General features: G+C 37.9%; 1 pseudogene; it reads left to right on the forward strand.

Annotated features, from left to right (window-relative positions):
- Positions 1 to 2,816: 2,816 nt before the first annotated feature.
- LOC149165363 (receptor-like protein kinase THESEUS 1 pseudogene) lies at positions 2,817 to 3,617 on the forward strand (annotated as a pseudogene).
- Positions 3,618 to 18,092: the final 14,475 nt, after the last annotated feature.

The raw sequence follows: 18,092 nt of genomic DNA on the forward strand, positions 1-18,092 counted from the left end.
TTTTGGTGAGATCACAATGTTTCATTGTATTTTTGAGTACAAAAATGGATTCAATGTCCTGAAAAATCCCTTAAACATTTGGATTGTGCAAATTCAACAACTTAAAGCTAAAATTTCGCCTATTTCTAATCAGAAACTATGGTTTTAACAATGTCTACTCATATTTTGGGCAAAATCAACCAAAAAAAAATAAAAAGTGGTGTCATTAAACAATATGTTAATGCATTATCAGGTGTCACCTTATCTCTAATTTTATCAGTACAAGTAAGATATTTAATATCACAATATAGGGTTTGATTAACATCAACTCACCATTTGAAAACTCATAATCCAGAGTTTGTGATTCCCTTTCCCACTCTTTCCAACGCCTCATCTAGGCATCAAGAGGACTTGTAGATCTCAGTATTAACAGAGGATATAAATGCATGCAGAGGTCAAAACAGTAAAACCCAAGGCAGAATTTAACTGAACATTATTGGACAAAATAATTGATCTCCCATTCCACCTACCTTTGCTCTTGCCAGTGCCACAGTTAAGATACTATATAACACATGGAGAACTGCCAGCATAAAGATGAAGATGTGGAGTTGATGCATGCCGCTTTGGGAAACCAGAGGATACTTACCCTGAATACAAAGCAGCAGAGTTATCAAGTAAAATCCAACATAAAATAAATATTTGAAATTTGTATGGGAAGCTAATTTCAAGATGGTCTAAATCAACTCGATCTCAGCAGGAAAATCAATCAAAGAATCATAGGACCTGGATAAAGAAACCATGCGCATTAAGACTAAGAGAAGGGTTTGGCCTTTACATGTGCGGAGCTACAATGTTGGATACCCTCAGAAGCAGCTAAGACGCGTCTCCATGGAACCTCCTATTTAGTAGACATTGATTCCCATAGAATTTTTTGCATGCACTTCTTTTCTTGGTCATTATCCCCTTCCACCTTTATATCTCTAGAATAAATTTCCTTCTTACATGGAAGCATAATATAAGCTATTTTTTTGGGTATACAAATCATGGAAATGGGCTTCTATCCAACTGTCAATATAAGCGATATGAAACCCAGAAGCATCAACTCTGCAACTCAAAAAGATGATTTTCAAAAATATTTGCTCATAGGACATATTCAGAAATTCTAGCCAGCAGGTGCTAAAAGAAATCAATGTAGTTGCCTGAAATTAAAGGCTAAAATTCAATTTAGAAAATCCAAAACAAGCTACCAATGCAATCTAAGAAGATTAGTTAAATACATAAAATAGATATTGTCAAGTTCAACCAATGTAACCATTTTAGAAGGAGGTTCTATCTAAAACAGCATAAATTTGTTGTTCAAATTAGTTTGAGAGTATTTGGGGGATAGCCTACAAGAAGCAACATGGTGGATATGAGTGGTTTCGAGTATCCGTTACCTAGTTTCAATTTTTCAAGCACTTCAGATAGAGCCTTTTTATTTCTTCTGGAGAGCCACTGTAAATATAATGACAGAAAAGGGCTTTATTAGTACAGATGCAATAAGAATTCAAAACTTGTAATCCTGCAGATTTGTTTATCATGTCTTCCTCTATCAGCATCCTTTTCCTCTCATAACCAAAGCAATAATTCTACTTCTAACCACTGATGACATATGGAATATGAGCCATTCATATTGGGTTTTAAAAGTGTGTTTTGTTGGTGATTTCAGAAGCCAAAATTTACCAAATTTCTACCAGTCAAAACAAACTGAATGCAGAACTGAACCGAAGTAAGATCAATTCAACGAAACCAAAAAGTGCACAGTTGAAATCTAAGCAAAACCTTACATTGCTAGCATAATGAATACCATGTTAAAGAAGTAAAGAGATGGCCACAAATGCCAAACAAACAACTGCTACTGCCCAAGTAGGAGTTTGCTCTAGAGAACGACCATTGCCACTGTCAACTCCTGCCATATTCTTCTCAGAGGACTGGTAATTGCTTCTAAATTCACCAAAAAAAAAATAAAAAATTAGATAGTATACATCTTAAACATAGTTCCTTCCCGGGAAGGACAATACATCCCTACTCAATAATTGCAAACAATTTGATGGACATTGTCTCTGATGTCAAGACTCAAACTACACCTACAATTAGTAAATCTTTGGTTTTTGCCTGTAGGTACCATTGGAATCGGAGGTGGAGGTAAACAAAAAATAAGAGGGGTGGGCATGGAGATTTCAAAATAATCTACTTTCAAATTTTATGATTCAGTTCTCAATTTTCATTAATTTCAAATTTAATACAAAGCTTTCAATTTTCAGTGGTTCCAAAATTTTAGTTTCCAATTTAATTTTTCAGTTGCCATTTCTGTTTGTTTCCAATTTAATGGACAAGAACCACACAATTGGGCTGCAGAGAAAGAAGTGAAGGAAATGGCAGTCATTGTGTGCATTTGTGTGTTGTTTTTATTGTCATTTTATCAGAATGGGGTTTCAACTTCACAGGATAACTACCTTATAGATTGTGGATCAAAAAATAACACCACAGTGGATGGACGGATCTTCACTGTAGATACCCCCTCCTCATATATGTCAATTGCCACCAAGGAAGGCATCTTTGCTAAAACTACAAATTCCAATCTACAGGTTCCTTCTGGTATCTATTTGATAGCTAGAGTATTTACTCAGAAGTCATCCTATACCTTTAGTATTGGGCACCAGGGCAAAGACTGGGTACATTTACATTTCTTTCCATTCTCTTATCAAATGTACAATCTTACAAGTGTCATATTTTCAGTAGCCACCCAAGACTTCGGTCTATTGTACAATTTCCAAATCCAGAATAGTTCAATTGTGATGAAGGAATATCTCATCAATGTAAATGAACAAACATTCGTCCTGACATTTATTCCCTCCAATAATTCCTTGGCATTTTTCAATGCCATTGTAGTTGTTTCTGTGCCAAACACTCTTGTTTCAGACACAGCTCAAGCTGTGCCCCTGCCTAATACTTACAGTGGTCTATCTGAGCATGCTTTTGAAACAATTTATAGACTTAATATGGGAGGACCATTGATTACCCCTGACAATGACACCCTTGGGAGATTTTGGGATCCTGATACAAGCTTCTTAGCTTCAAAATCACTTGCCCAAAATTTCAGCATCTCGGCCAACAATATTGTGTACCGCCAAGGACTAGTTACTAATGAAACTGCTCCCAATATTGTATATGCTACTACTGAGGAGATGGTTGCAGCTAATGTCAAAAACACAACTTTCAACATTTCTTGGTTGTTTACTGTGGATCCAGATTACCAATACTTCATTCGGATGCATTTCTGCGATATTGTGAGCAAAGCATTGAACGAGTTATACTTCAATGTATATATTAACAATGATAATGTGATGGGCGGTAATTTTGATATATCAGCTGCAACACAAAATAACTTGGCAGCAACTTATTACAGTGATTTTGTAGTACTTAATACATCTACTGGATCGAAAAATCTTGCTGTCAAAGTAGGACCTACAATAAATATGGCAAGTGTTCTCCCCAACGCCATATTAAATGGGCTGGAGATTATGAAGATGAGCAACTCTAACAAAAGTCTGGATGGACCTTTCCCACATAACAGTTCTATCTTTAATGCAATTTAAATGTGAAAAAAAGAATTTTCCGAATCTCAACATATACTATTTTCCTCAATCTCTCTCTCTCCATCATTCACTCTCAATCCTTCTATGAGTCTTTGCATAAGTTGGGTTTCTCAGATCTTCACAAAAGAACATCATCAGATGATCGAACAACTTGCTAATTCTCGTGCAAGCCTTAGGACAGCCCTATGGCTAGGCAGTCTGCTTCGAAATTTTCTTTACTGCAACAACCTTCCAGCTTTAATTTCGCACAATAATCAGAGTTAAAGTGAATGTCTGAAATATTGCAGTGAAGGGCTGATAAAGCAGGTATAGTTAAGGTAAACAACAGAGTAACCACCCAAAAGTTAATCTGGTCCCCTGTTTGTAAATATTCTCATTATGCTCTTCAAATAATTTGAAAGATGGGTAAGAATTAAATCAATAGAAAATTATCATCCGTCTGAGGAATTGGAACGATTCAGAAGAGATACTGACAAGAGAAAACAAGCAGTAAATATATCATACAGTACAGATAAAGAGGGGTCATCTCAAGCAATCTTCAACACCACAAAACAATACTTCAAAATTCACAAGTATGCCCTTGGATCTGTCTTCTGCGTTATAGTATTTATAACATATTATGTTTGCAAAGGATTCCTTCTGAAAGTTCATTTATGCAAGCTTTCAGAGTCTAAAAATCTAACAGGTTACATACTGAGCATGGAAAAAGGGAAACCAAGACTGAATTGCCCTCCCAAGCTAAAACTACTAAAGAAGCTCAGTTCTAGAGATCCATCCTATTTGCAATAAATGCCATATAAGCTCAACCTATCAAAAAAGGCAGAAGCCAAAAAGTCCCTAGCTCTCGACTCATGCATGGTTCATTTTAAGAAACCATTGTTCCAACAAGCACGAAGTCCTTGAGGAAGGACACTAAACGAAGGATCCGTAATCAAGGGTATTAAATTCTATTAGTATCTTCTCTGGTTACTGATACGGACCTCCAGGGATGAGGGTGGCACTTTAGACAACCTGCCCTTTAACTACAAACACTGAAGCAATGTCCAGTGCAGACCTCCTAACCCACCTAATACTCCGAGAGTTACATTTAAGCAAGGAGAATCTTCTCCCCGGGGCCAAATCAAAATAAATGATGGAACAAAAAGAATGGTAAATGTTTGAAAAACATATTTGCAAATTTCTAAGTTGCTTGATTTTCACGCAGTTTACAAAATTTCTGGCCGGTTTTTAACTAGATGCATATTAGCTTGTAGAAATCGAAGCATGAATCTTCATTTTCAATTGCCCATTTTTCCCCAAAAATAAGCCTAATGACCAATCTTAGGCAATAATTTTTCTTCTCCTCAGATCTGTGATATATACACAATGGAAATTGATTTGAGAACTCTGTAAATAGAGAATGAGAGACCAACAAATAGATCAGACCCACTTTATCTAATGGTTTCTTCCTCCATCCAGAACAAACCCAATTGACCACTGACAGCCTCCAAATCGTTTAACATAAAATCTAAAGTAGATAGCGGTAACCACAGAGATTGATCTATAATATCTATAACGAAGTATATAAAACTCTGTAACCAAAGTATATACACACTCACTTCCGGGAGTAGAAGACCTGTTTGTATCTATTGACAAAAACGTCACCGCTGAGGATATTCCCACCACGAGACGCTATGCATTCAGTCAGTTTCGCCATTATCCCTGTCTGATCCTGTACAACATCCATACAATCACAAATACCATTATGGTTATTATTATCTCCAACCAAAGAGGAAATGAGAAAATATATGTTGCTGGTTCCTTACAGGACACTGAAAAACATGCACGCCATTGAATAGGCTGGAAGATGTGGATTGTATGGCTGTTTCTTCTCCGACAACCTTCCATGAATGATATGAACGAATTAACTGTGGTGGGCTTGTGTTTGACAGGGAGGGGGATCCCACTGCAGATGCAAATGAAGGTAAGTAGTGTCTTATTAACCTCTCATTCTTCCAATTTCCCAAAAATTTCTTCATCGCTTCAGCTTCAGAATCAATTTCTTCATCGCTTCAGAATCAATTTCAGCTTCAATGATCTCAATCCCCTTTGAATCAACGGCTGAAATTGTTGCAATCGTCTAACCTATAATCGTGTGGATTACAAAGATGATAGGTGGGCAGAGAGGGGAGTTGATTTCAGAGGGAAACGCCTTACGGCGTAATTATTTTAATTAAAAACGGTCGACAATAAAATATTATATAAAACATTGTTTAATTATAATATTTTAATTTTATTATTATATAAATTAAAAAATAAAATTAAACTTTATTTTCTTATCCTACCACTCCTATGAAGACTCTATAATAGTTCCCAATCTATACCTTCCATTTAACCCGCTTTCAATATTCTCTATATCTTCCATTTAATATACTTTCGGTACCTTTTTTATAAATTTTATAACATCAAGTTTAAATGTTTTTTTTTTCTTAAATTTGAGATATACTTTTGGTAATATTTTTTTATGTAGTTTAAATTAAGATATAGTTTATATGTTCCATTTATTATATTTTAATTTTTAAATCAATTTTAAATATTTTTAAAATAAAATGTAAATAAATTGATATATAATTTACATTTTTTATTTAATTTATTTTGAATTTATTTAAGATAATTTTATTAATTTTAAATATTTTTAAAATTAATACTTTTTATTTAAATTAGAATATAAATTATTATTTTTACTATAATAACAATTTATACTTAATTCATAAATTTATGATGATGATGATGATTTACGTCTACTAAGATTAATATGGTCTACCTGTTATGCAATTAGCTCACAAAATAGAAGAAAAGATAGATCGATGACTTGAGAAATAGCCTCTTCGAGGCAGCGACCTCCTTTACATCACAAAAATGAACAATTCTTGGATGATACAAATCACAAGATCTCCTTGGTATACATGGGAGTCTAAGGGGTCAAAATATAATGAGAGTCTACAAAAGAATAATAATGTAAAGACACAGAAATAACAATATGGGGTCTACAATTGCATTGAGTTATCTCTGCTCCTCTGCGAGCTCCCGTCTAGGTCAGATCGCAGCCAGGACTGCCCGCCGCCATGGGTGCACCAGGGGGTGCGGAGCCCTCTCCCACCCCTCCATTATCAACAGCAGAGGCCTTCCGCAGCCTGCTATCGCAGAAGGGGAAAAAACGACCACAGCCCGACGTCCCGAAGTTCATTAAAAAGCTTGATGAAATTCCAGAAATTGCTTTGCCGGAAGATCAAACGATCAAAATCGCCCTTGCCTTGGCTGACAGAGGTTTAGTGGGGCAATTTATGGGTCGTTGGCCAACAGCAAAATCGACGGATGAATGGGTTCAACGAAACTGGAGGCCCCTGCTGCCCAATAACGTGATCTGTTATCCGGTCGGAAGAGGTTTTTTCATCTTCGAATTCACTACCAAGGAAGACCGAGATCTGGTGTTCAGAAACGGTCCATATTTCATGGGAAACCAAGGTCTCTTTCTGAACAAATGGACTCCCGATTTCGACCCTTCAGTCGATGTCCCAAAGGAGGTCCCTGTTTGGGTCCGGCTACCCAACCTACCAATTCACTGCTGGAGCTTCCAATCTCTGCAAAAGATAGGAAACGGACTGGGCAGATTCATCGACAAAGCTGATAATAAGGGCCAATACACCTGCGCCAGAATCTGCGTGGAAGTTGACTTGGAAGCTGGTCTGCCGGAAGCCATTAAACTTACAGTTGGAGATTGGCATCACTTCCAGAAGCTGGACTACGAGCAACTGCCTTTTAAATGCAGAATCTGCCATGAGCACGGTCACTTTCAACGAAACTGCCCCAAAGCACCATCAGGGGACAAAGTGGAAGAAGAAGGATGGAAAGAAATAAAAAAGGGTAAGGTAGTCTCAAAGCCAAACGAGCAGAAGAAATCAGGACCAAGGGGGAATCTCCAGTCAAAAGACAAGACCAAACCAGTTCCAAATGAAGGCCCCTCCTCAGGGGAAAAGGTGGATGACTCAGAGAACCATGAAGAAACTGAAGATCAATCGAAGAAAGGGAAAGAAATCGAAGAAGAAACAAATGTACCCCTAACAGAGGCAGATCAAGGGGGAAACGCAGGCAACGACGAGCACATTAGTCCTGCATCTGACTCAGGGGAAGAATCAGAAGAAAGAGACTCCGAATCAGACAGCTCACAAATAACTCCTATCAAATCGACCAGGGGCCGGAAATCCAAGAAGAAACAAAGAGAGGAGAAAACTTATCTGGATGTTCTTCAAGGCTCCCAGAAAACTCTCAAAGGAATGATGAACACCAGATCCGGGCGCAAGCACAACAGGGCTCCAAAAGGAGCCACTCCTTCCCAACCTAGTAAATAATGAAATACGTCTCCTGGAATTGCAGAGGATTAGGTAGCAAGTTGAAAGAAGATGCCTTGAAAGACATTGTGAGGTTGCATTCGCCTGAAATCCTTCTCATCCAGGAGACAAAGCTGGAGGACACTCTCCTTCTCCACTCCAGCAAAACATTCTGGCGCAAAGGCCCTGGTAGAGCTGTCAGTGCTAGAGGCGCCTCTGGTGGGATTGCCTCCTTCTGGGACAGCGCCAAATATGACTTGATTCAAGAAGAAAGTTGCCAACACTGGATCTTCACTCAGCTCCTCCACAAAGACTCTGGTCAACAAGTAAGTATGTTCAACCTTTATGCTCCGATCTCTCCAACGGAGAAAAAAATTTGCTGGGACTCGCTTCAGTCTTTTCTATTATTGCACAATCCAGAAAACATCATTATTGCAGGGGATCTGAACGTTACTCTAGCCGCTGAAGAGAAAAAAGGTGGTTCTCCTGTAAGGGACCCAGCTAGAGAATGGGTAGAAGATATAATGATTGGCTGGGATCTGGAGGATATCAAACCTTCAACTGGGAAATACACTTGGTCTAACAAAAGATTAGGTCCCAGCCATATAGCTGCTCGTTTGGACAGATTCCTCGTCCAAGCCTCCTTCCTTACCAGTGGTCTAATGGCCTCATCCAAAATTCTTCCTAACTACACCTCCGATCATAAACCCATCAGTCTCGAGCTTTCCATGGATGGTTTTCTTGGCCCCATTCCATTTAGATTTAGCCCTTTGTGGATTCAGCAAGAGGGTTTCCATGAGGTGGTTTCTGAAGTTTGGAACCGGCAAATCCAGGGATCCCCTTTCTTTGTGTGGGAAGAAAAGTTGCGGGCTCTTAAGAGAAGGCTCAAGGAGTGGGCTAAAACTCTGAAAACTCCAGCTGCCAAGAGAAAAGAGTCTTTAGAAAACCTTGCTGCCCTCCAATCATCAATGGAGGATTCTGCTGTCACCCAAAGTCTGCTCCAAAAAGAAGTTGAGTTGCAAAAAGCCCTCCATAAAGCTAGTAGGGACGAAGAGGAGTATTGGAGACAAAAATCTAGAAACTTATGGTTACAGGCCGGCGACAAAAACACTAGTTTTTTCCACAAGCAAGCCGAAGCTCGCAAGCAATTCAAAAATATATCAGAAATCCGCTCCCAAGATGCAGTAGTTAAAGATTTTGAAGGCATCAAGAGAGCAGCCTTCACCTTTTTCAAAGAGCTCTATTCAGCGCCTGTTGACCCTCCTATAGATCCTCATGCCTATCCGTATAATCTAATCCCCTCCTGTGTTCAAGACTCTGTCAATACTATGCTGACTGCACCGATCTGCATGGATGAGCTCAAGAAAGCCTTGGATAGCATGGAACCGGATAAGGCGCCAGGGCCTGATGGGTTCACTGCTAGGTTCCTTCAGTCTTGCTGGTCAACTATCAATAAAGACCTTCTGAGAATGGTTAGGAAGTCCCAATCTTGCTCAAAGATAGGAGGCAGTACCAATTCAGCCTTCCTTGCATTGCTACCAAAAGAGAAAGGAGCTTCAGATTTTAGTAGATTCCGTCCCATTTCGCTGTGTAATACTAGCTACAAACTGATTACCAAAATAATATCCATTCGACTCAAGAATATTCTGCCGGACATCATACCGGAGAATCAAGGAGGCTTCATCAAAGGGAGAAAGATACTGGATAATATTGTGCTGGTTCAAGAGGCGGTTCATTCAAGTGGCCAAAGAAAAGAAAAAGGAATGGTAATAAAACTCGATTTGGAAAATGCCTTTGACAGGGTGAGGCATGACTTTCTGTTCACTGTTATGACGAAAATGGGATTCTCAATAACCTTCATAAATTGGGTGAAAGCCTGCATTGCCTCTCCTTGGATTGCACCGCTGGTAAATGGCCGTTCTACTGAATTTTTTAATGCATCTAGGGGATTAAGACAAGGTTGCCCGCTGTCCCCTCTCCTCTATGCTATCCAAGCCTCAGTGCTTAGTTTCCAGCTAGAATTTTGTCAACAAGTCCAAACTCTGCCAGGCCTCAGAATGGTGCACAATGTTAAAGACATAAACCATGCCCAATTTGCCGATGATACTCTGCTCCTTGGAGGAGCGAGCATTAATTCGGCCAGATCTTTTAAGAAGGAATTGGACACTTATAAGGAGGCCTCCGGCAGCAAGATAAACTATTCAAAAAGCACAATCTATGGTTGGAACTGCTCGGTCAAAGATCTGGCTGACATTGCCAGGCTCCTGGAGATGAAAGTCTGTCAAACCTGGGAGTCCTTTAAATATCTTGGGATACCAATATTCAAGTCCACTCCTAAAGTTGCCCACTGGATGCCCCTCTTAGACAAACTTAAGCACAGAATTCAAGCCTGGGGAGCCTCCTGGCTGAACACTGCTGGGAAAATAATTCTTATAAAATCTGTTCTAATAAGCATGCCTCTGTTTCAGCACTCCATTCTTCTTGCTCCCAAAACCTTTCTCAGTAAAATGGATGGTATGCTGAGGAGATTCCTATGGGAAGGGGGGGGAAATAATGAAAGAAGACTTCATTTAGTTAATTGGGATACCATTAAGAGGCCAATCCTGGAAGGAGGTCTTCAAATGAGAGATTTGGCTGCACAAAATCTAGCTCTAGGCTCTAAAATCCTTTGGAATATAGTGGCTGGGAAAATAAGCTGGAGCAAGAAAGTCCTGTGGAAGAAATATTTTCAAGGTCAGCGGTTGAGATGTTTGGATCATCCGCCAAAAACCACCAAAGGGTCCCCAATTTTCAAGCTATGTATAGCTGCTCTGGAGCATTTCAGTCCCAATCTATACTGGATCCCAGGAAATGGGAAAAAAATCAGAATTTGGGAAGACCAGATTCTAGGAGATCATCCATTGAACCATATAGAAGGCCTGGCAAATATTAAAAGTTGGCTTCAGTCCAACAATATGGAAACCCTTTGGGACATATCCACCTGGACGGAGGACTCTGGTAGATGGTGGGACAGCTGGAATCTGGGAGAGGTTCCACATCGATTGCAAACTGAAGCTTCGGTACTGTTAGACAATCTTCAAGGAAAATCTCCCATCTCAGCAACAGCCAAGGACAAAAGAGGATGGGGCTCCCATTCTGGTTCTTTCTCGGTAGCTGAAGGTTACAAAAGTTTGATTGTTGTTCCTAATGTCCCTCCTGATCCAACACAATGGAAGTTTATTTGGGCCTTCCCTTCGCTCCCAAAAGTAGACTTCTTCTGCTGGACGTTAGCCCACAACAGTATCCTCACAGGAGATAACCTGAGAAAACGTGGAATGGAAGGGCCAACCAGATGCCCTTTGTGTATGTCAGAGGAAGAAACAGCTGATCACCTGTTACTGTTGTGCCCTTTTGCCAAAGCAGTTTGGAAGGGGGTCCTGAGATCAAGGGCTGACAAGGTGGAGCTGCCAAGAAATATGCCAAATCTGATTCACGAGTGGGACAAGCTATCTTCGTTCTGCCTCAATAAAAAAAACCTGCTTAAGACTGCTTGGATGTGGATCCCTAAATTCACCTGCTGGAAGTTATGGTTGGAAAGGAACAACAGATTGTTCAGGGGTGAAACCTGCACTTCAAACAACGTTATCTCCAAAATTAAAGCTCTATTGGGAGAGACCTTGGATGCTAATCCGGCTTTAAGGAATGAAGCGATTCTGGACAGTGAGGAGGAACTTTGGCTGAAAGATATTGTTCCAAATAATCAAACCAATGCTATTTCTCCGGCCTCATGCCATGCTATGTGGGAAATTCGCCTGGAAGAACAGGAGTTTAAAAAGTGGCGTTCTGCTCTGGATGACCACTGTCTCTTCTTCGACGGGGCCTCTAAAGGCAACCCTGGGGCCGCGGGTGGGGGTGGAGTTCTTCTGAATCCCGATGGCTCTACTCTGCTCAGGTTTCATTGGGGTCTGGGAATCGAATCAAATAACAGAGCTGAGGCTCTGGCTTTGTGGCAGGGGCTTTCTCTGGCTCTTAATCGGAACATTCATTCTCTAACGGTCTTCGGAGACTCCAGGCTTATCATTCAAGCGCTGAACTCACTGTCGAATCCGTCGCAGATCCATTTAGTCCACATTCTCAGGAAAATTAGATCCATTCTGGCCAAGTTTCGGAAAATATCCTTCTATCATATTCTGAGGCATCTGAATTCACAAGCGGATCTGGAAGCCAATCTTGGCTCTGCCTGTAGCCAAAGAACTCTCTCAGTCAATTATGAAGAATCTCTCTGTATCATCCCTTAATCTTCTTAAGGCCTTCATGCTCAGAAAACCGGTTCACTCTGCTGCACTGGGGAACTGAATCTGTACTAATATCAATGGGATCAGCATCAGGCTATTCCCAGGCATCCTCCATTCCCTGATCAACTGTTTCTGAATCAGTATGCCTTCATTCGCACCAGGATCCGTTGGCAGGCAATCAATACAGAAAAGATTGATGCTCTGGATGCTCAGTTGCACGGGAGTCCTCAATAGTTGCATATGCCAGAGTGTGAATATCTGAAGACAAGTAGACATCAAGTCCAGGTTCTAGGCACAGTGGGCTTTGCTGAAGTATTAGCTCTAAATCGCATCCCCAAACAGAGGCGCAGAAACATTTATGCTTACATTTAGATCAACCAGAAGGCGGTTGGTATGTCATATGGCCATGGATTAGTGGAAGGAAGAGGAGCAGGCATAGGTCCTAAACGTTTGAACAGAGCAGCACAATGAACAGAGTAAATTCTATTCCGGCATTCTGGTTATATCTCCGACATCAAAAGGCGGTCCAATCAAAGTCTGCAGTTTCAAAGCACCTCCAATCATGGATTCAGCGATACAAATCCTTCAATGGGCGGTTCAGTCATTTCCGCACCTGCAAAGCATCTCCAAGGACCAGCTGTTTCAAAGAGCGAAACCCTTTCTGTGTAATAAGAAAGACTGTGTGACAAGAAATAGTGTGTAATATCTGAATTCTGTGTAACAAGTACGCGGCAGCTGTTTTGCCGCCTTTCAAAACAAATAACCGTTAAAGTAAAAAAACAAACAATATGGGGTCTACATGGGCACAACGATAATAATAGGGACTACACTAACAATAAAAATAAGGGAGCTACAATAATAATAACAAAAAGGGGGCTACACTAGTATTATAGGGACCTAACATGCCCCTTTCCTTCAAAAAAGTGTTGTGCTCAACGCTTGAGTAGTTCTAAATGCTTTTGTATAAAAGTTTCATCCTCCCATGTGGAATCTTTAGCGAGTAAGTTCTTCCACTTAATGAGATACTCTAAAATTGGTCGATTTTGTAGCTGTCGGGTTCTTTCTTTCATGAATGCTTCAGGCTCCAATATGATTTTTCCTTCTTCATCAAGTTTTGGAAATATTGTTTGAACCAGGAGTTTGTCACTGATAACCTTCTTTAAGCATGAAACATGGAAAAATAGGTGTACTCAGGAATATGTAGACAACTTCAATTTGTATACCATAGTACCAATCGTTTGCAACACTTTGTAAGGACCATAATACATGGGTGATAATTTATTATCCTTCTTAGCTTTTTTGAGAGACATTTGTTTGTATGGTTGTAGCCTTAAAAATACCAAGTCACCTACATTAAAACTTCTTTCATGGCGATGCTGATTAGCCTATTGTTTAATTTGATTTTCTGCCAGAGTAAGGTTATCATTTAAGAGTTGGAGAACTTGTTGTTGATGCTCAAAGTGATCTTCCACTACATGAACCTTAGAATTTTAAAATTTAGGCTTTTGTGATCCACAACAACATTATAAGAAATTATTTCAGAAATAATCACATCAAGGAGAATTTTGCCAACGTGTTTCAAACCAACCAGTGTGGTTCATTGTCGGGACAAGATGAAGAATCAGATTATGGCAGCGGGTTAAATAGATAGATAGATCCTTCCAAAGGATAAAAAGAAACGACTATAAAATGATTACTTTTGACTCCGTTGAAGAAATTGGAAGAATTAATTTCAATTTTTTAGTCAAATATAAATAAATATTAATATTATTCCATATTTAAAAAATATTCAAAATTAGTTTTGACTATATTAGGAAAATTCATATTATAATTATCAAGTAATTAAATATATAAATGGATTAATAAAAACCTTAGATACCTAGATTAGCATTTGACTCAACTAAAAACTAGGAGAAAAATAACCTTAGGATTTCAAATAGTAATATATATATATATATATATATATATATATATAAGGATGAAGCATTATAACACCTTTCATGAAAAGAGGATGATAAAAATAAAATTGAGGGAAATTAATTCTTACTATAAAGCTTAAGAAAATAGACTAAAAGTAAATTCCTATAATGAATAAAAATATTAAATATAAAGAAAGGAAAGGGATACAAAGGGAAAGAAAAAATCCAGGAGGGGAGAAAACGGAAGAAACTAGAACCAAGGAAGAAAAAGGGGGAAACCAGGAAAAGTATAATTAAAAGACCAACAAGGAGAAAATTTTATGAAGAAAGTGTTGGGATCCAACAACTAATAATTTTCCACCCATCATCCCTATTTAGATTACTCAAACTCATCTCAATTTCAATGGCTTCCCTAAACTTACGGTGATGGAAATGAGGAATATTCACAATAACCTTAGCCTCCTCAATGCATATATGAAGCTTAATCTTCTCAGCATGTTCAGCCAAGGTTGAAGAGCAGGTTCTCCCATGTTTGACGTCAGTTGCATGTTCCTTAATCCTCTTATTTATAAACCAACCTGTTTCACCAATGTATGAGATTCCGTAAGAACATGGGATAACATAGAATCCTTTCATATCCATTGGGTTCATTGAGTCTTTAATATATTTTAAGGAACTTCTTATGGTGCTAAGGGGTTTAAAGGTTGAGGGAACATTATGCTTCCTCAAGATTCTGGAAATGTTATTTTTGGTCCCTTGGATCAAAGTGAGATGAACCCCTGAAATACGATCACTTGGGTCTTTCTTGACCTTAGGACCCATGCTAGCTTTGAGGAAAGCTTTAAGACCATGTTGCCTACTATATTCATTATTGACAATGACATTAAGAAGATGGGATTTCTCTTTGGAAAGGTGGTCTTCGTCATAAATCGTTAGAGCACAAGTAGCTAATGTGTTGAGAACACCTAGATTTTTCTCAGAAATATGATGTGTTGGACGGTGGATGTTATCCATTAAGTGCCATAAAGGGGGTCATTTTTGTTGTAGTATGGAAGTTTTTGTTGTAGTATGGAAGGGAGTGTTATACTGTCATTCAGCCAGAGATAACCACTAGATCCATTATGTTTGTTTATTAGATACAAAGAAATGAAGATGTACTTCCAAACATTTGTTCATTATCTTAGTTTGCCCATTAGATTGAGGATGATAAGATGAGTTATGAGCCAATTGAGTACCAATACAAGAAAATAATTCCGTCCAAAAATTTTCAATTAAAATGGGATTTCTGACACTTACAATAATCTTTGGATTTCAGTGTAGCTTTTGAATTGTTTCCATAAACATAGTAGCAATTGTACTAGATTTAAAAGGATGAGATAATGCACAAAAATGTGCATACTTGGTAAGTCTATCAACTACCACCATGATGACACTCTTTCCTTCAAACTTGGGTAAACTTGTGATAAAATCCATTGGGACCTCCTCGTAACACTAACTTAGAATCGTTAAAGGTTATAACAGACTCGAGGTCTTAATTGTGTCAACTTTATTTTGTTGGCAAAATAAACATTCTTCTGCAAACTTCTGAATATCAGATTTAAGGACATCCCAAAAAAAATCCTCGACGCTGTGGTAAGTTTTTAAAAATCATGAGCTATTAGGATACACTAATAATAACAATAAGGGAGATACACTAGTATTATAGGGACCTAACACTACTGGAACCTAAGAAAGTAGTGATTAATTAATATTATTTAATATTTTATTTCCGTGATAAACAGGAAGGGAGAGAAGCGTTCTGAGATCATTGTAGTTTTGATGACTTAATAAGTCAAGAAGGTTGGTAGTGTGAATTGTTTTTTAAGGGAAGGGATGTAAGGGTCAGGTGTAACACCCCAACCCACATTTATCCAATTTTAACATGCCTACCAAGGTAAATATGAGCTGATTGTTACTATGCATGACCCAAATTACAAGATGTCGTTATGGAAATGGGGGTCCACTTTTCCAAAACGTACAACAACACCCAAATACACACGATCACTCTGATATCATACTAACTCTCCTTTTATATCATTTTCCTAGGCTTGAACTAATTCTCAACCTTGAGCTACCTCCCAGCCACACACATGCAAGACTGCTAGTGTGACTAGAGGGCTCTATTCACACACAAGACTTGTCCTCCATGTAACTGGGCTAAAATTTCTTAGTTAAGACGATGCATCCACAAACATTTGTTCCATAATTTTAGGGACAACACTCAGCCAACTACCCTGAACTGTCCAAAACCGTGTCAACAGGGTTTGTAAATCTTCATACCATATGTCTAAGATTTTTTCTTGCTCAAGCTTACACAACACATGTTAGTTATTTATACAAACACTTGGCAAATATGGTACCTGTAGGTCATGATTGCATAATTGTTCATTGTTTACATTAGTAACCCCAGATGTTTATCAAGAAGGCTTACTACCGTCTCATGCTAGTTGCAATAAACCACAGGTTATCTCATGCATCCATATAAAACATTCAAGAGGCTATTAACCATGAGTAAGATCCATAACAAGGGAACTTTATATAATAAGAAATATACTATGCATGTAACCAATATTTAACCAGAATGAAGCCTTGACGAACCAATCACATAATAAACACATGAAAACAAAACTTATGCTCATTGCTCTCATTAAATAATAACACATATTAATATATAGATAATACCAACCAAGTTAGAGATTTCCATATACCACTTGACCCTGGATTGGTCTAAACCAGATCTTTCTTTTTGTCGAATCACCCCCATGCCATATTCCAAGCCTAAATTTGGGATCACATGAGATAAACCAAAACATAACCAAACAGAGAATTTAGATGACAACGACCTCCACCCTCAAGCCACAATGATTTGACCTAATACCAGGTCCAAAAATCACAAAAACTAATTTACAAGTTTCGATGTCGTTGGGGCTTGATTTGACCATCTTTTAAAACTTGACCCTTTTTATTGGTTTCACGTTGCACTTCCCTCGCCATATGACATCCTCTAATTAATCAAAATCGCTTACTCAAATCTTAATGTTTGCTCTGCATTAGGTTTGCCATTACAACTTTTAAAACCCCATTATTGAATTAAATACAAGACTAAAATATTGAATTTGAATTAATTATTACAATTTTTTTTATAAATTATAACTATTATTATCAAAAATTAATGGTAAAAAATTAAATAATAAATAATAAATTACAAGTAAAATCAAATTAGTTGGTAATTAAAATTAAAAAATAGCAATACACTTTTCAATTAAAATATTTATAAATAAATATAAATAAAAAATTCAATATAAATCAAATTAAGTTAAATAAATATAAACTAAATAAATTAAAAATAAAATAATTATAAATACAAAAATCTAATTATTAAAATAATAGTAAAAACATAAAACTAAAAATAAAAACATAACCATTAAATTATAGCATAAACCACAAATAAATTAATCATAATAAAATTTTATATAAATTAAATAACACATGAATTAAAATAATTAAAAATTAAATTAAATTAATTAATTAATTAAAACAATAAAAATTAAACCCAACCTAACCACCCTACAACATACCTTATTGGTCCACTTACCAGCATACCTTATCCCTTGACCCACAAAGGAATATAATTTAAGTAATCACCAATGTATATCCCATGTGATGAGAATTAGAATTATGATTGGACTAAAATATGGAATCTCCTCATAAAGCTTCCTGCCCCTTAAATTATTGCTGCCGGCCGATTTAAAAAACACCGAAACCCTTATCATTTTAATGCACGTAAATAAGTCATCTGGTTCGGATGAGCTGCTAACAACTGGTCAAGTAATGACAGGATAGTTGTTGATCAAATTTCCCCAGCGACTTTGCTTT

Source organism: Pinus tabuliformis, chromosome 5_1 (assembly GCF_031772625.1).
Source record: "Pinus tabuliformis cultivar Carrire ecotype Pingquan chromosome 5_1, CPIR1, whole genome shotgun sequence".
Classification (NCBI taxonomy): Eukaryota; Viridiplantae; Streptophyta; class Pinopsida; order Pinales; family Pinaceae; genus Pinus; species Pinus tabuliformis.